Genomic DNA, 19,816 nt, shown 5'->3' with positions numbered 1-19,816 from the left:
CCCACCCACAGAGAATGCCTTTGTGTAGGGACTAACATGCAACCTTTATATAGATTGTCATGAGTGGATTACATAAATTTGTTCCACTGCAGTGTACACATGACAGGAAGCCACAGGCAATCTCGAGATTCTAATAGGTACATACAAATGCTTATGTACATGCTATAGACATGCCTGGCAATCTGTCAGGTTGCGTTCAAGTCCCTATCATGAGGTGTCTTCCAATTTGAAATTTTATTGCTGATGTTCATTAGGAAGAGACTGAAAATAGTTCTAAGGAAGAGAAAAGCCATGGAATGGAAATTAAAATTGGGTCTGTTTAAAAACAGAAGTATATTTAGAACATTGTGTGCTACTAACCACCCATCCATGGATCCTTTGTTGTTTATATCCTTCATGAGAAAATTCCAGGCAGCAAAACAATGGCTTGCAGATTTTCAGATCAAGTATAAATGCCAGTTTGTTACTCCCCACAAACAACCTTATTTGAAATATCGAAGTATCTTCAGATAATTCGAAAGACACCTCAAAAAATGCCCCACATCATGAGGTACTGAATAGGTTAAATCTTACGTTGAATCTAACAGAGCCAGAGCTTCAAAGAATTTTCTCAGTGGATAAAAATATTGATTGTATTATAAACTGAATTAATATTCATATATATAGGAATCAATAAAGACAGACAAACGGTGCTTATGAATTTTTGTTGCTTTTCTTGCTTGAAATGTACTAGGAAATGTAATTATGCATAAGCCAAAAGGAGTTTGAATTTGTGCAGAATCTCAAGCAAATGTACAAATACAGTTTCTTTGAGCCTTCATGTGCTCTCTAAGGTTCAGTCCATGCCTAATACTATCAGCTGCTCAATGCATGTTAATGGTGAATTTGCACTGGGAGGTGATTCTTTGAATCTTTGATCTCTGGTAGAATTCTGAATCTGTCAATCTACATTGTAATGCAATAAGGGATTTGCAGTGGTAGTGTTGAAGCCCCTAGCAGTAATGGCTAAGCTTCCCAGACTGAGGCAGGCAGAAAGGTCTGGCTGCTATTGACTGAGCTGCTCAGATCTAAGAGAGAGTTGGGGTGGGGGTGGGCTATGGGGGAGCAGAATGACCTAGGACTAATTGGGAATAGAAGAAAGTGCAGGCCTTAGGAAGCCCTGTCAATGGCCTGAGAGGTCAATAGGCCACAGGTAGTAGGGGGTGGGGCTTAAACAATTAGAGCTGGAACTTGGGAGAGGGAGTGGTCCAGAGATCTGGTGGAGCAGGAGGAGGAGAGAGATTGGGGGTGGAGAATAAGAGAATGGGCAAAATAAAGTCCTCTGCTAGGAACTGGAGAGGTGAATTGATTTTAAATAATCAACTAGAGCTTAGCTGCAGGCCTTTCATTTATTCTGTTTAATATGAATAGTACATCTTTTTTTAAAATGGTGCTTTGAAAATGTGATGTCTAGATGGCATTAACAGATTTGATGCAGTGCATCCTTCTGCTTTGTTTCTATTTCCGGACTGGTTCATTTGACTCTGTTTGCTTCTAGTGGCTCACGTTTTCTAATAGTGAAGCTGACAGGATTAAAGTTATCTTTTTCTTCTGTGTCCCTTAACATGTGCTTGGAAACTTGCTCTAGAATTTCTTTCTTCCTTTTCTTCCAGGCTGAGGAGCTAGAGCTGGCATAAGGACTCTGATGGCTTTCCTTTCCAGCACAGCATGCTAGTAGCTGCACTAGATCTTTACATCTGCTAGAAGCAGCACAGCCCTTTGGTATTCCAGGTAAGAATTCTTAGCTGGACAGAAAGAGACCCTGAGAAATAACTGCGTCTGTAATATGAGGCATTTGTTCTTCAGAGGGATGACATTTGACAGTGAGATTCTGAGGGCTTGAGCCTTTTGTGTATAGTCATTGGCTTTGGAAACATTCAGAGAAAAATAGCACCCAAGTGCTGACAGGAAGACTTGGCCTCTCAGTTAAAGCAACTCAGTGTGAAGAGCAGGAATATCTATCTATATCCATATCTATCTCAACACACACACACACACACACGGTGGGGGGAGGGGCAGCATACATCACACCTACTTAACACTTGCTGCTATACACATGAACTTTGCAGTGAGTCCTCTTCTCGTGAGACAGCCTTCAGTAGAAGGCTGTCTAAAGAGAAGAGGTTCCTAGAGGGCTGGAAGTGACTGCAGAGGTCACTTCAGCCATCGTTTTATTTGGCAGGGTCCAGGAGGACCCATTTTGTGGCTCATTTCTTGAAAAAATGAGACTTTCCCCCACAACTTTTTTTGTACTTTGGGGGGCATTCCTGGGCATGTGGGGGACCCGCAGAGCCCACCACAGTAAGTTCTGGGCCTGGTTTGGGGCATTTACATTTTTTAATCTCCACCCTGGAATCTAACCCCCCTTTCCTCATAGCTCTAATGCCTCATCACTTGTGGTAGTAGGCGAGGAATGGCTCCCCGGTGAGTAACGAGGTTCTCCTGTTTAGGGGAAAGGAGGGGAGAAGGGGCAGGGCCAGGAAGTCAGGGGGCAGTATATAAGGATAGCGGAGTCAATCATGAGGTCGCTGTAGCCAGACTCTGGAGAAAGCCGGAGAGGCGGAGGCTGGAGGAGGGCAAGCAGCTTTGGAAGGTGAAGGCTGAGGGTGCTTGAACTGCTTCAGTCCCATTCTGAGGGTCAGCTAAGCCCAACACCAAAATAGTAAAGGCTTATGGCCTTGCATTGCACCCAGTATCATGTAAGAAATCTGGAGCAGTAAGCTGCCAGCAGAGACTGTCAGCAGACCCTCCACCCACCCCCAACATACACACATGCGCACACAATTTTCAGCACTAACGTTCTGTTCTTCAATTATGGTGGCACCCTTTACTGCAGAGGTGGTCAGCCTCTGCAGGGGCTTAAGGACTATAGAGCCAGCGGGGTTAGGGTTAGGGAACGGAGCTCCCAGTCAACGATTCCATGAACCACTGACTGGGGAAGTGAAGGTCTGTCGGAGCTGATGGGCCCCATTCTCAGCATTGGCCCAGCCCTTGCATCTGACATCACACAGGGGGCATGGCTTGGGACTCAATTGTGTGCACAATTGTAAAGCCTAGGTGGTGGGGGAGCCGCTGGAGAACTTTGTCCTCTGGCCATGGCCAAGTTCCCTATGCCCCTGGACATAATTAACTTGTCTTATTGATTTCAATGTTGTTTCGTCATGGCTGACTAATCTGGATTGTGCCTAGTGTTTCTCAGTTAAAATAAATGTCCATGCTGTTTGACTGCAAGAGTAATAAATATTCATAATTTTAAGAACTGAACGCACTGCAGAGCTCAGCTAGAGGGCTCACATAGGAGTTCCACAAGAGTAATACCACCTATATGGGATTGGTGGATATTTCTGGTGATATGCAGGATGGCATCTTCTGGATTCTAGCACCTATGATGACTTGTTAATCCAATGGGAAGCTCACAGTAATAAATGACACAGTTACTTGTAGTGTTTATAATGTTTACCCATCACAATGTTGGGGGGAGAACGAGTGGAGTAGAGAGAAAGAGAGAAAAAGAAGAGAGGGGAAGAGAGAAAGAAGGAAGGGCGAGGGACGGGCCCGAGCCTGTCAGCGACCTTAAGGGAACGAGCGGCCATGGCGGTGGCAGCAAGTAAGGGCTCAGTCAACCACTTCTGCTGTTTGGGGTTACTAAGGCCATTGGTGGAGGCAGGCAGGCACGGGATGGGCCTGGGCTTGTCAGCAGCCTGAGGGGAATGAGCGGCCATGGTGGTGGTGGCGGCGGCAGCAAGGAAGGGCCTGGTCCTACTCCTGTGGGGAGGACAGGAGTGGAGTTCGGGTGAGGAGGTCTCTGGGAATAGGGGGCTGCAGCTTGGCCTATAGACACCAGCAACACTGCAGCCACGACTAAGAGGGGTGAGGGGGATGGAGTGACCAAGAGGGGTGAGTGGGGTGGAGGAGTGACCAAGAGGGGTGTGTGTGTGTGGAAGCAACAGGATGGAGGTGGAGGAGCAGGAGTGCGGCTCAGGTGAGGGTAGAGAGATCTCTGAGGTGAGGGGGGCTGTGGCAGGGGGTGAAGGGAGCAATCAAGTACTAGTGCACAGATTCTCTGTGTGGTTTAAGCTAGTTTGTATTAAATTCAGACTCCGTCTTAAGCTAGTTTTTTTTAACATGCTTATTATTTGTTTTAATTTGGTTTAAAAGTTAAGCATCTATTTTTATCCACCCTGCATAAGAGGGACCCTAGAGTATGCTGAAGGTTACTACTACTTCTCTACTACTACTTTAGGGATCCAGCATAAGGAAGAAACCATGCTTTATTTTGTTTTCAACTCTGCTTACATCTCCCATGTCCTTGTCTGCCTGCTTATAAGCTAGTTCCAGACATCTTGTTCAATTTCCCAGTATTCCATCATACTCTAGCATATCAATGAGAACACAGGATGGGGCTATGCAGCTTAAGCGGGCTTGGTAATCAGTGGCTGGGGTCACTGGGGCAGGGAACAGGCTTAGCCTCCATCCCAGTGGTGTCTCTGAGTGCCCTTCTTTAATTTCTCCCATATACGTAAATGGTTGCTATTGGTTATTATGGTGACAAGCAAAGCAGTATGTTGGAAGGCAGTGTTGCAGTATGGGCATGCCATGATCACTTAGCCACTCACCCTGGCAGTGGGAGGCTTGTTTTCTCTGATGGCTCTTGCAGGTGGGTTAAAACTGTGCCTGTGTACAGAGTACACACATAGGTGGATTACCGCAGAGGCAATAGAGGCAATAGCCTACGGTGGCAAATCTGAGAGGAGCAGCACAAATCTTGGGGCAGGGGAATGTTTTGTCTTTAAAAACACACACACATTAAAAAAAAAACTTTTAAAACTGCTGCTGCATGGCGACAGTGATAGATTAAGTCTTTTGCCACCCCCACTGCTGCAGCAAAGAGGGTAGGGGTGGCGAGGAGGAAGGAAGTCCCCACCAAGGATGCAGCCAAGGGCCCAAATGGGCTATGTTGGAGGCTTCCACTCATTTGAGAGAGAGGAGAGGAGCTGGAAGGAGCTCTCCGCATGCTCCGGCAGGCAGCAGATGGACACTGCTTTAAGGTAAACGAGGCACTTCCTCCCCCAACATATAGAACCCTCCCTGCTGCAGCTGCTGCCACCCGATTCCGCTGTGCAGGAAGTGGTGTTTAAATGTAAAAGGGCAGTGGGGACTTCCCCTTCATACCCCGCTCCTCGCCGCAGCCGCGAATTGCTGGCACTGCTCCCCATTCCGCTGCTGCTGCAGTGTTTAGAACGAAAATAGGGGGACTTCCTCCTCGCCACCCCTACCCTCCTCGCTGAGGCGGTGGGGGCGTAAATTCCTTGGATGCCTGTGGGCAGCAAAAGACTTCATCTGCCCCTGAGTACACCAAGATGCATGGATCCCCTCTTCCTCCCTTCCCCGAGCGCATGCAAAATGCAAGTCCTCCTGTAGCGCCTACACCATGCTGATGGACTCCCCCACCCCCCCAGTTTATTATAGTTGGACACACAGTTTGACATCCTGACTTTGAGGGATGGGAGAGATGCTCCGGGAGCCTTCATGCAACTCCTTGTCTCCTTGCACATGTGCTGTGGCACCAGAGCCCTTAGTTTGGCGCATTCCCCTTGCTTTGAAAGTGCTCTGTAAGATTATAAAAGTGATGTGTTTCTGATCTTGTAGAATGCTTCTACAGCCAGGGGAGTACTCCAGACCCTAAGGGCTCTGCTGCAACAGTATGCATGCAGAGGGGACTGGGGGAGTTGTCCAGTCCTTCCTGGCACATCCCCACAGTTCCTCAAAGCGTGCCCTCTTCATTAGGATGTCAGCCACAGTATTGTTGGTTTGCTAGGACACTATGGTGAACTATATGTTTATTTTATTTTTGTTTATTTAACTAGTCATCTTTGTGGGTCGTTTGATGCTTCAGAGGAAGTGATCCTTTAAAAATTCTTCTTAGGTCCCTTAGAGGGCTCTGGATTCAAGGAAGGCTCTGCTGAGGTTTCCTAGCGGGTAAGGCTGAGGGTAGTAGAGACCTGAGAGGGGTTGCTTGTGGCCCAGGAGAGAGCAAGTGGCAGCTCACTAGTGCAGTGTTTGAGGAGCAGTGGGCCTGGGGTACCTGAGAGGTGCATGACTACTACATTATGTTAGGCAAGTTAGTGTAGATATAGGTGGATTCCACTATATGTGGTTCTGTGTATCCGTGGTCTGAAAATAGGTACCCAACCTTGGCATACGTGGTACAGAAAGGGATAATACCCGCATATCTGCGGTTCCTAGGTGGATGGAAGGGACCTCCAAGGTCATTTTCGGCCACCATTTTGTTTAAAGGAGCCATTTTGTGGCTCTCTTTTTTTTGGCGGGGGAGGCTTCCCCCCACTATTTTTTGCAGAAAATTGGCCAAATTCATGGTGTTATGGGGTATTGCTGGACAGATGGAGATCCGTGGAGTGTGGCATGGAAACTTTCCCCCATTATTTTTGCCGTTTTGTGCCTTTTTTGGACTATTTTTTTCAATGCAGGAACGGCGTAGGTTGTGATGATGTCATCCACCCCAATACAAGATGGCGGATGCATAAACTTTTGAGGCGCAAGTGGGCTAACTTGTGAACTGCTTAACTGATTTGAACCAAATTTGCTGTAGCTGTAGGGACACATAGGGATGCCCTAATGGCATGGTGTGTGATGATGTCATCCACTCCAATCCAAAATGATGGCTGCGTGAACACCTGAGGTGCAAGCGGGCTAATTTGTGGACTGCCTAACCCATTTTAACCAAATTGGTACAGTTGCAGTGAGTGACACACAGGGATACCTCAATGGCATAGTTTGTGATGAACTATGTCATAAAGTCTTGGGGCACTTTAATATCCATGTTGAGACCGCTGAGGCCGCCTTGTCTGGTACAGCTTGGGACTTCATGTCCTCCATGGTGACCATGGGCTTGTCTCAACTGATTTCTGGTCCCACGCATGTGGCAGGTCATACGCTTGATTTGGTTTTGGGGTCAATGGTGGACAGTGGTGCTCCGTGGATAGTCCTGGAGGCCTCAAAACCGTTATGGAAGGATCACTATCTGGTGAAGATTGAACTGAGGGTAGACCCACAACACCTCTGCAGGGGTCAGGGACCAGTTAGGATGGTCCGCCCTTGGAGGCTTGCTCTCGGGGAGTTTCCTGCTGAGAGAGTGGATGATCCTATTGACGCCCTGGTCTCCCTTTGGTATGAGGAGATGGGTCGGGCGATTGACATGGTCATGCTTAGGAGCCCTCACCTGATGCGCTGAGCCAAAGTGACTCCCTGGTATACAGGTGAGTTGCAGACAATGAAGCAGACTGGTAGACAGCTTGAGAGTCGTTGGCAGAAAACACAGAATGAATGTGACCAAACCCAAGCTAGAGTCCATATTAGGGCCTACTCTATGGCAGTGATGGCAGCGAAGAAACCCTACTTTTCCGCCACAATTGCGTCAGCTCAGTGTCATCCAGTGGAGCTTTTTTGAGTGGTTTGTGGCCTCCTAGGTGAGGACCCCAAAGTTCATCAAACCGAACTCTTGGCAGCCTGCTGTGACCAATATGCTTTACATTTTGCGGATAAAATTGCTCATATCCATTCTGACTTGGATGCCAAGATTTTTGTGGCACTGGAACTGGATGTTGGCAATGCACCATCTGGTCTTGCTATATTGGATCGTTTTCAGACTGTGTTGCCTGAGGAGATGGACAGGCTGCTTGGAAGGTTGAGGCCTACCACGTGTGTCCTCGACCCTTGCCCATCATGGTTGGTGAAGGCTTGTAGGGAGGGACTGGGTCCATGCACAGCGGGGGTGGTGCATGCCTCTCTAGAACAGGGGGTGGTACCCCCTTGCCTGAAGGAGGCAGTCATTAGGCTCCTCCTTAAAAAGCCCTCATTGGGCCCAGATGACTTAAATAACAGTTTCAAACCTCCCCTTCTTGGGCAAGGTGTTGGAGAGTGTTGTGGCGTCTCAGCTCCAGACAGTCCTGTATGAATCAGATCCTTTCCAGTCTGGCTTCCAACCTGGATATGGGACTGAAACTGCCTTGGTCACTCTGGGTCACCTATGCTAGGAGATAGAGCGAGTGTGACTCTGTTGATCCTCCTAGACCTCTCAGATACTTTCGATACCATCGACCATAGGATCCTTCTGGGACGTCTCTCTGGGTTGGGACTTGGGGGCACGGTTATGTGATGGCTCCACTCCTACTTGGAGGGTTGTACTCAGAAGGTGGTGCTGGGGGATGCCTGTTCCACCCCTTGACCTTTGGCCTATGGGGTGACACAAGGATCTATTCTGTCCCCCATGCTGTTTAACATTTACATGAAGCCCCTGGGAGAGGTCATCTGTGGGTGTGGGCTGCGGTGCCATCAGTATGCTGATGACACCCAGCCCTACCTGTATTTTAAGTCAGCAGACACCAGGGAGGCAGTGGATGCTCTGAACCGGGGCTTGGAGGCTGTTCTGGACTGGATGGGAGCAAACAAGCTGAAACTTAATCCAGATAAGACGGAAGTGCTCTGGGTTGGTAGAACTGATCATCCGAGTAATGAAGTAAATCTGGTCTTGGATGGGGTCACACTCCCTCTGAAAGACAAAGTCCGCAGTTTGGGGGTGCTTCTGGACCAGACATTGAAAGTGCAGGTGGCGGTAGTGTGCAGGAGCGCTTTTGACCAACTACAGCTGGTACGCCAGCTGTGACCCTACTTGGAGAAGTCAAACCTGACCTCATTCTCTCATGCATTGGTAACATCCAGATTGGACTACTGCAATGCACTCTATGTGGGGCTGCCCTTGAAGACTGTTCAGAAACTTCAGCTGGTTCAGAATGCTGCTGTAAGGATGCTCGTGGGTGCGGGTCATTTCATGAGTATCACACCATCCTGTGGCAGATCATTGGTTACCAGTCCGCTTCCGGGCTAGATTCAAGATTGTGGTCTTGACCATTAAAGCGATACATGGCTTGGGGCCAGGGTACCTGTCGGACCGCATTCGCCCATATGAATCTGCCAGGACCCTTCGCTCATTGTCTCTGGCCTTGCTTACGGTCTCGCCATTAACAGAGATCTGGTTGGCAGGGACTAGAGACAGAGGCTTTTCGGTTGTGGCCCCTCACCTTTAATACACCCTCCCTGAAGAGCTTCACTATGTTTTCTCTCTCAGTGTTTTTAAAAAACTTAAAACACACCTTTTAAAGGAGGTTTTTTTATGCTCCATTTTTTGTTATATATAGTGGGTCCTTTAGCTTTTTATAACTTTCAGTTTTTAGCTTTAAAAATAATTTTTAATTTGAATCTAATAATGATTGTGGTTTTTAACCTTTTAACTTGTTTATTCAACTTGGTTAATTTTATTACTTTTATTGTGTCTTGTATATCTGTTTTATTGTTGTAAGCCGCTCCAAGCAGTAGTGTGCTGGAGGGGCGGGGTATAAATATTTTAATTATTTAATTAATTAATGATGTCATCCCCCCGATCCAAGATGGTGGATGCATGAACATTTGAAGTGCAAGAGATCTAACTTGTGGACCTCTATTTGAACCAAATTTAGTCCAGTTGTGGAGACAGTGAAAGGAAAATAGGCTGATTAGTTCTTACTAGAACAACTTGTTTGGTTTTAAATAGTGTTATGTTGTCCTGGAAATTTTGTTCCAGCTGAAGGGCAGGGTATTAAATGTTCCAGATACATAAAAATAAAGATTACTGGGGGTGGAGTTTTTTTTTGGTCCCCCTCCCAATTTTGGTAAGGATCTTGAAGCATCAGTGCTGGTCCCAACACCAGTGGCCGGGGAGGAAAGCTACATGGAGGCCAGAATCCTCCACTCGATCTACTCTGGCTTCTGAAGCCATTACAGCAAGCAGTACTCTGCTTCTCTCAATCTTTTTCTTGACAGCCATGAAGGCTAGAAACATACTTTCATTTAAAAAAGAAAAGAAATTGTGATTCTGTACTCTTGAGCATGGATGTACAGAATACAAAGAGCGCCACTCGGAGAGACACATGCCAGACTGGGCTGTGTTGCTTGCATCTCTGCTTCATCGCCGCTTTTCACCCAGGGGCAGCAGCAAGAGGTTAGTGATTATGTTTGTCTTTACGAAGTGGGACCAAACCTGTAGCCTGCAGCTGCATCACGAGAGTTAAAAAAGCTCAGGCGGCTGGAGATGGCACTTTCCCCCCACCCAGCAGTGGCTGCTTTCTGCTCTTATTCTTTTGTTGCTCCCAAGTGCATGCTCTGAAACTGTAAAATAAGGAACATGGGTTTTTTTCCCGGAGAACCTTCATTTTTCCGCTGGGGGCAGAGGTCGTCCTGAGAGAAGGATTAAAGAGAAGCCTCGTCTTTCTGAAGAGGCGGCACAGCCGTATTTCCCCAGCTGCATTAATCAGTCTCAAGGAAGCTAAGCTTGCGGTATCACCTTGAAGCTTCTTCAGAGTCTTTTGAAAAACTTTGGGTGGATGAGACTACTCTTCATCGGAGCAGGGAGGGGGTGAGTTTGAAGGGACCAGTCGTGCTGGTTTCAGGCAGGCACAGTGTGGGCAGACATTATGCAAGCTTCCCACACATCTGCCAATGCACCTTAATCTGCAACATCAGTGTTTTCCTGGATTTTTCCATTTTAATTCTTCACCAAACCTGTCACTTGTTCTGAATAGGTGTCTTAATGACTAGTTTCATTAGTTGCCCCTTGTCCTTCAATTTGCCACGTCCTCTGTTGGCTGTTTACCTGAAGCATGCTTCTTCTTATAACAGCCATTTGCCATCCTGGATGGATTTACAGAACTGATTTTTAACATTTTGTTGAGTAGAAAATTAAATTTTCTTTCACTGCCTCGTTATGTGTGGAACTGGGTCTTCATGTGCATCATCAGGTATTGGGGACATGTGTTATTGGATGCTCAGGGAATTCGGGTGAAAGTCCTAGACAAATGGTGCAGCCATGACTGAAATTCTGTAGATGTGGATTTGGAGGGCAGGATGCCAGGATAATGAGCCTTGCCGTATTTGGAGAAATGTGTGCTGGGATATGCCTAGTTTCCATTTCTCTGCCATTATGTTGGAACAGATATTAGAATTTTCAAGGAGAGCTGATGAAAATACTTTTTAGGATTGAAAACTGATTCCCGGCAGCAAAACTGCTAGGTTGGGAATTGGGGGAAGCATTACAACATGGGCATGCTATGGGATCAGACAACTCTGAGTAGGCCTGGCAGAATAGTATGCTTCTTAACTTTGCCAAGAGGGTGTGCCCATGATTATACTAGCACAGTAGTACCAGCCGCGGGCATAGCAAGGTTGCCAGCAAGCAACCTGGGGCCACCAAGCTCTTGCCATGCTCCTCCACTCTGCATCATCATGCTGTTTCAGGGGGGCATGGCCAGCGCTGGTAAGGAGCGTGTGGCAGCCCCTTGCTCTCTACAGCCCATTTAGCACTTGCTTTGTCAACTGGATGCTTCCTTCCTCCCCTTGTTTGTGAGAATGAAAAGGGAAATTTCCAGTCAATGAAGTAAGTGAGAGACTACTGCATACTCATTCTATGCCACCTGTGGCTTTGTGATGATGCAGGGGGAAGGGGGGCGTGGCTGGTGTGCAGTCCTGTGCCTGGCCTCTGGGGGTGGGTGGGAAGCACAGTGTGAGGAAAGGACGATGAAGTGGGGGGTGAGGGGCACTATGGCAGCCGCACTAGGCCCACAGCCCAGGGACATTTGTTTCCCCCTGCTCCATTGTCCCCATGTACTTAGTGCCACCATAGTTAAGATGAGGAGTTGATTTTAACAAGCTATAATTATAAGCCCTAAGCATTCCATTGGGCATAAAATCAAAACCATCTCTCTGATCGCCTTGAACACAAGCAGATATCAAGACGGTGACAAGAAGTTAGTGTAAGCAGCGAAGTGGCCAGATTTGCAGATGACACTAAACTATTTAGGGTAGTGAAATCTACAACGGATTGTGAGGAGCTCCAAAAGGATCTCTCCAAACTGGGGGAGTGGGCAACAAAATGGCAAATGTGGTTCAATGCAAGCAAGTGTAGAGTATAAAGATTGTAGAACTGGAAAAGGTGCAGAAGAGGGCAACCAGGGGCCTGGAACACCTTCCTTACGAGGCAAGGCTACAGCATCTGGGGCTTTTTAGTTTGGAAAAGAGGCAACTACAGTGAGACATGATAGAGGTGTATAAAATTATGCATGGAGTAAAGAGAGTGGGCAGAGAGGAATGTTTCTCCGTCTCTCACAACACTAGAACCAGGGGTCATCCCATGAAACTGAAGGCTGGGAATTTTAGGACCAGCAAAAGGAAGTAATTTTTCACACAGCACATACTTAATCTATAGAATTCTCTGCCATGGGATGTGGTGATGGCCACTTGCTTGGATGGCTTTAAGAAGGGTTTAGATGGCTACTAGTTTGGTGGCTACAGGCCACCACCAGCCTCAGAGGCAAGATACCTCTATGTATCAGTTGCAGAGGAGCAACAGCAAGAGAAGTCATGCTCTCACCTCTTGCCTGTAGGCGTCTCTGAGGCAACTGGTGGGCCACTGTGTGAAAAATTTTGGACTGGATGGGCCTTGGGCCTGATCCAGTAGGGCTGTTCTTATGTTCTTAAGTTCTTAAAGAGACACCACCCTTCCAAATTTAGTGCAGATCCATTGAAAAATCATTGAGTTACAACAGTTTTAAAATGGACCCTTAAACTTTACAAAACAACTGTTGGCTACCCATTTGTCTGATAACACAATGCCCCTTTGGTGGGGTCTTTAAAAGCTAGGGATATATGTCCTGTATTTCTTGAGTTTTTAGCCTCAGAATTCTCCATAACAACAGGGTAAAATCAATTAAGGGCACAGATTAGTCATTTTGCCTTGTGAAAGTTCTGAAGCCAGAGTTGGGAGGGGCAAGTCCTGGAGAGTCATTTCCTGGTTCTGAATGTAGCTACTTGTCTAGGAGCACTCTGGCACCTCTGTAGTTAAACACATGTTCCCTTTCATCTCCTGTTCTTTTTATGAGGTTTTCTTTTGCCCCTCCACTGAGGTGGCAGAAGGGCGGGGTGTACAAGGGAATGTGAGGGTGCAGTACAGTGGCAAATTCACATATGGCAGGGGTGGTGGTGAGCCTGTCTCTGTGTTTATAGAGTAATACCCCTGCTAATCTGGCAAAGAGGCACCTTTTAAAAGTGGTGATTCTCTTTATTTAGCAGGGAGAGAGTAACTGGCCCTATCCATCCACCCCCAGCACAGTACCTCCAGTGACTGTTCCTGGTGTCTATCTTATGTTTCTTTTTCGATTGTGAGCCATTTTGTTTATCTTATTTATTTGTTATTTCTCTGTGTGAACCACCCTGAGCCATTTTTGGAAGGGCGGTATAGAAATCAATCAATCAATCAATCAAACAAACAAACAAACAAACAAATAAAATAGATAATAGAGTGATGCCATTCTGAGAGACAGCTTGACTGCCTCTTGAGAAGTGCCATAACATTATACAACAGAGGAACAGGGCGAAGCAGGGGTGGCTTCAGAGAGGTTGATATGTGTTCATTTCTGTGCTGTGGCTCATCCTTTATTGTTTGACTATGCTTATAGTCTTGGCTTGCCTCTCTCGCCAACCTGACACTGCACCATTTGTTTGTTTGTGTATATTTCTGAAAGATGCCCAAAGTCTTCTGCCCACATGTAAATGATGTAAAATGGGAAAACAAGAGATTGAAGGGGCAAGAACATAAAAGCTTTTCCACTCTCACTGGAGCCATAGTTTGGTCCAATTTTCCGTCATAGTCCAGCACTGGGTTTTCCCCCCAAGCCTAGGATTCCTCTGCCATTGTCTCCATCCCACCAGTGATGCCTCTGCCACTTCTGAACGATTGGGCTCCTTTGACTCCAGCTTCAAGCCAATAGTTGGGATGCTTTGTCCATGAACTGTGGGGAATGGGGTCTGGGAGGCCTTCAGTGGCAGGGAGAACACAATGTAATGTGGTCCCTACAAACACGCTCTCTGTCACCCTTAAATACTTCTGAGGAAGGATGCACATTTTAGAAGCAGACTTGGAAGAACAGCAGCAGAGATACATCTGAGAGGGGAGCCCTCAAGGTACTTTTGTTCCAGTGAGTAGGAGTCTTTAGATCCGCTTAGACATAAAAGGCAGCACAATTCCATTCCCAAAGTCTCAGCTGATGGAGGGGAGGGGGGGATGTGGCTGCAGTGGGAGGGAGGTCATAAATAAAGTGGTGGCTGGAAACCAGGAGGGGCACCCCTCCTTTTCCACCCCCAGGAAATAAATTGGGTCAGACTTGAAAGTGAGTTTCCTTGCTGTGGATTTAATTTTAGCTCTTGCAGACTAGTTATCGTATCATAAATGCCAGGCGATTTTTAGGAAACATGCCCAGCGAGGCTTAGCTGCTGTGTAACAAGATTTGTGTCTATTTCCTATGGTAGCATGCCTGCAATAAACAACCGTGTGTTCCCAGGAGCCTGTAGCAAGGCTGGGATGGGATAAAAAGAAGCCGCCAGCTCTGTCTCTGTCCTTCAGCTGCTCAACAAAATGCAAGTGCTGCCCAAGGTGCTGCTAATGTATCCCTTGCCCTGGATCATTCTTTTACAAGGGGAGCACCAAACTCGGGAAGGGAGTACAAGAGAGAGCAGGTATGTGGAGACCATTATTTGCCCAGTTACAGTCAGCAAATAGATTTCAGAGCTCACTACCAGCTCCTGCGTGTTGCTCAGGTCCTTCTTCCTCTTGGCAAACATACAAGAAGTGAGACTGTCGTTCAGGCCAGTGGGTCATCTAGAAAAGTATGATGTCTCTTCCAGTAGTCATTAGCATATTATTTCAGGGAAGATCTAGGAGGAATCCACAGTATCAGGATATTCTAGTGGCAGTGCAAAAATTTATGGATTATAAGGCCACTCAATGGGATGAGGAGTGGGAATGGTGGTGATGGTGCTGAAAAACATCTTGATAGAATGATACTTTGGCCTAATTATTGTGGTTATGCCTGAGAAATGCTTGCATCACAGAGATATTTTGCTCCCTAGAAAATGCCTCATGGGAACGCTCTCCTCTGAAAACTCCCTCTAGCACCACCCTAAAGAAATTGTCATCATAGCATTTCTCAGATGATTGATTTGATTTAAAAGTGTTTTATTTTAGAAAACTTTTTTTTAATGTCAAGGATGCAGTGAGGGGGAGAGGTAACTATCAGCATTGCTCTCTTCTCTCGTTCCCTACATCTAGCTTCTCCTATTAAATCTGTCCAATTAGTGTCTATTAGTCACTCAGTGTGTTAAAGCATTAAGAACAATTAAGGGTGCGAAGAATTTCCAGATGCAGCGTTAAGCACAGGAGCTGGTAAGCTGCTGTCTGATCCCATATGCAAGCAGTTGGCGAGAAGGGCATGCAGCTTAGCGGCTGTGGGATGGGCCTGGATGCCCCCAGAACAGGAATGCTCCCAAACTCATTAGAGTTGCCACTGTAGACCATGGTGTGCAAAAGCCAAAGGCCTTGCGAGACTTGATGCAGGTTAGTTTTATCTTTTGTGCAGAAAACTCAGAATTTATTTGTTTCACCAGCCAAAGGCCATAGTAATATTGGATTACAGAAGAAAGCACGTACAGTAAATGTTCTCCCACTGAATGGTATACCAGAAGAGTGTTCCACCAAGAGGCATTGTATATCCATAGGTGTCATCTGACCTAACATGCTTTCCACCAAAGGATAGATTTTTAATGTATAAGGTCATAACCACTCAGAATTATAGTGCGCTGTGTAGCAACAGTGCACTGTCCCATGCAAGGCAAGAGTGTAGGTGCCCCTCACTTTTCAGCAATTCAGCTACAAACGCATTCAAGCAGCTTGTTTGCCAAACATTAGCTCTATACACAAGCGTACAATGTAATCGGAAATGTCATCAGGCTGGGGCATAGGTGAGTTGTTCTCCATCACACTTTATCTGTGTGGCTTTGTGCCAGACTTGGAAGATGAATCAGGCTATGGTCACTTCATAGCAGGTGGTTCTGCCCCAACAGTTGCACTATTGTTCTACTACAGGGCATGATGTTCCAACAGCATTGTGGCTGTTAGGCCTCGTCTGAAACCTTATTTGCTGGTGCACTGTATAGGGCAGCTGAGAGCAAACTGCTTTGGTTGTAACATCGGAGGTTAGTCAGTCTTCCATTCTTTTGTTTGTAAATTTCTTCAAATGAGATTCAAATATAAGGTTTCTAACAGAGTGGATAAAAATTGATGATTTTAGAAATATACGTATTAAAAATTTGATTTTCAATTTTCAATTGGATTTTTAAAATTTAAATATGATTTTAATAAAAACAATTCATAAAAAAATAACCTAGGTCAAAGATATCATGAATGTTAATCATAGATTCTAATTATATTCTGTGAACATGGTAACAACAATATATCGGGATGAGAGATAACAGACCTGATCAGTCCTGTTCTGCAGGTAGTGTACATGCAGCACACACACACCCAGACAAGCCCCCCACCACTAAACGTGCAAAGACATTAGGCCCATTCACACATTATGCAACACTTGTACAAGTGTACAGTGTACACAACTACAGATCTATACACAGGTACAGTCATTCACTTGTTATGCTGAATGCAGGTAAAGAAGTACACTTCCTATCTGTGCCATGCATTTGAAGGGCCTGTATCCAGGTTCACTTTTAAAATGAACACAGGTACCGTCATTCACAAAATCATGTGTACAAATATGCAGACTAGAGAAGTGCACAAAACAGGATATGCATTCCATTCAGAGCTTTGAATGGAATGCAAATCCCAGAATGTTTCATCAGAAGAACCGGGTGAGTTGGAACATAACCCCTGGAACATTTTGAGGGTTCCAAGCATTTCATGCACCATTTTGGCTAGTTGTTTTCCCCTTCTTTCCTGTTTTTGGCATTGGCTTTTGATTGGCTAGTGATCTCCTTGGGCCTTGGTTGGCTTGTTATCATACAAATCAGCTTGATTTGTATGTTAACAAGCCGAGCAAGGAGATCGCAAGCCAATTGAAAGCCAGTGCCAAAAACAGGAAGGAAGGGAAAAACAGCCTGCCAAGATGGTGCCCGGAGTGGAACATAGGAAGCTGCCTTATACCAAGTCAGACCATTGGTCCATCTAGCTCAGGATTGTCTGCACAGACTGGCAGAGGCTTCTCCAAGGTTGCAGGCAGGAGTCTCTCTCAGCCTTATCTTGGAGATGACAGGGAGGAACTTGGAACCTTCTGCATGCTTCTTGGAACCTTCTCCCCAGAGTGGCTCCATCTCCTAAGGGGAATATCTTACATATTCCTGGAACGTTCTGACTTGGAATAGGGTTGATCTGTACCCTGCTCAGAACAGGCCCTTCATTTGAAGGGCATTCTGATTCAAGCTCGGAACATTTGGAGTAGGATGTTTCACATCGGAACATTCCAAGCTTGGAACGTTCTGCATACCCCCAGTACAGACATTTGTACACTCATTCATAATGTCTGAACTGGGCTAAAAAAGGCCAAAAAATGAATAGAGGATTTGGGGGAATGGAGGAAATCTGAGCAAGGAGGTTGATTTTTAATGATTTTTTTTAGTTTTTACTGATTTTGAACATTTCCGCAATAGAAAACAATGGGGATTCGAAACTGCTGTATCCTAACCCTAACATGGATCCCCAGGTTTCATTTTTTTTTAAGCTAAGCTCTAGCCTTTGTAGAAGTGGAGTTAAGGAGCAAAATGTGCAGTCATTATTTTTCAAGTGTTTGGATTCTTTGGTGTATAATAACTTTTCCTCATAATGAATCCCTATGAGGATTCATTGCATATCTTCATTTCTTCTGTTCATTGTGACTGTCATTGGACAGTACGAACTGTCAACTGCCATGTGTCAACTATCCCCCCACACATACACTGGGGTACACAGTTTATTCTTTAAGGTATTTTTGAAGTGTTTAGATTCTTTGGTGTCTTCATTACACACCTTCATTTCTTCTGTTCATTTTGACCCCACTGCTTTGCAGGTGGGGGTGGGAAATTAGTGGCATCCCATGTTCCAACTACCCCGCAACCCACAAGCCACTGGGTACTCAGTTTATATTTTAGGAATTTTTGAAGTCTTTAGTCTCTTTGGTGTGTAAGGAATTCTTATAGGGGTTCATTATGAGGAGAGGTTATAAGACACCAAAGAGCCTAAACACTTGAAAAAAATCCTAGAACATAAACTGAGTAGTACCCTACTGCCTTGCGGGTGGCAGTGGGGTGGTAGTTGGCACATGGCAGTTGACAGTTGGCACTGTCAAAAAGACAGTCAAAATGAATAATGAATAGAAGAAATGAAAGTGTGTAATGAATTCTCATAGGGATTCATTGAGGGAAAGTTATTGTATACCAAAGAATCCAAACACTTGAAAAATAGTGACCACACATTTTGCTCCATAACTCCACTTCTACAAGGGCTAGAGCTTAGTTGTTGTTTTTTAAATGAAAGCTGGGAATCTGGGGGAATTAATAGGAAGGATCCAAATCTCGAGTTGAATCGAATCAGGCGCAATTCAATTTGTAACTGAATTTAGCCAATGGACCACAGGGGTGATTTATTTTGTCCCCAAATCACCCGAATCAGCTCGTACCCAAATCAATTTGCCCATCCTTACTTTCTATCATATTTGTATTCCGTCCTTTCCCAATGGAGTATGGAGTGGTCTGTATGAAGGTTATTACATTTTATACTCTCCATCACAGCCTCAGACCAGATCATCTTAATGATCACCTTTTACCCACACAGGATGTTAAGACTTACAAGCCCTGCTCTCTGGCTCACCATTAACTGAGTTGCATTTGGTGGGAACTAGTAGCAGTGCTTTCTCAGTGGTGGTCACACAAGTGTAAAACTCTCTCCTCAAGAATAATCATCTATCTCCCTTTGTTTAAAAAAAAAAAGGCATTGGCTGAAGACACTGACTGACATCCAAACTAAGTTACTCAGTAGTACTCCTCAGGAGTTACTCTGAAGGACTACGTAATTTCAGTAGGACTTAATTTAGTCGGGATGTCAGCCACTGCTTTTTCATAGTGTCACTAGTGAAGGCCATTGGTTTTGCTGACTGTAGATGGTTTTTATTGTAATTGCTATGCCTTGCTGTTTTAATATGATGTATTTGAATTTTTAGGTCTGTATTTTATTTTATTTGCCGTTCTCTCCCCCACCCCCCGCCCACTCCAATAATTTTAAATGTTGATAGCTGCCTTGCAAAGATTTTATCTTGAAAGGCCAGATATAAGTATGTAAAATAAATAACCGACTCACCAAGTCAGTGGCCCAGGTTATTCAGTGAACTTCATGCCTCCTGAGCTGGAATTTGAACCCAGGTCTAGTTAATCCAAGGCCCAGCTCTTTGTTCACCACCACTCTGGCTTCCACCACTCCTAAGACACTTTCCTGGAAAGATGTGGGCCTTCCCTCCTATTAATATTGGTGGCCGGGTGAATCAAAGTCTACTCTGCTTGGATCTTTTTCTAGAGCAGTGGGAGAGGGGATGCCTGAACACAGGCACAGTTACGACAACGAGAGCAAAGTGTACAAGCTCTTCCTAATTCAGGGATATTTTGATAGCAGCTAGCCTAGTTTCTTTTCTCTGTCTATAATCCTGTGTGCCTGAGGGGTGGGGTGGCTTTCAAAACTTCTGAAACACTTTCTGGAGGCAATGTCCATGATGCCCAGACAGATGGTGTGCATGTATTTTTTTTAAAAAATGACCTTGTTGTGCTAAGCAGTTTCCCCAGTGGCTGAGTAAAGGCAGGTGGA

The 19,816-nt window shown here is 45.6% G+C and overlaps 1 protein-coding gene across 6 annotated transcripts in view; it reads left to right on the top strand.

The window, feature by feature from the left end:
• Positions 1–19,816, top strand: part of RBFOX3 (RNA binding fox-1 homolog 3) — a 463,533-nt gene that overhangs the window by 165,600 nt on the left and 278,117 nt on the right. For 4 of the 6 annotated variants that reach the window (XM_053291957.1, XM_053291956.1, XM_053291958.1 and 1 more), the window contains one exon: positions 1,653–1,770. The exons of the other annotated variants lie outside the window; for them this stretch is intronic. The gene's annotated coding sequence lies outside the window, so the exon portion shown is untranslated. The remainder of the gene's footprint in view (positions 1–1,652; positions 1,771–19,816) is intronic. 6 annotated transcript variants of the gene reach the window in all.

Source organism: Hemicordylus capensis, chromosome 2, assembly GCF_027244095.1.
Source record: "Hemicordylus capensis ecotype Gifberg chromosome 2, rHemCap1.1.pri, whole genome shotgun sequence".
In the NCBI taxonomy this organism is placed as follows: Eukaryota; Metazoa; Chordata; class Lepidosauria; order Squamata; family Cordylidae; genus Hemicordylus; species Hemicordylus capensis.
Note: the sequence above shows the minus strand (reverse complement) of the source record. Positions and strands in the feature narration are given on the sequence as shown.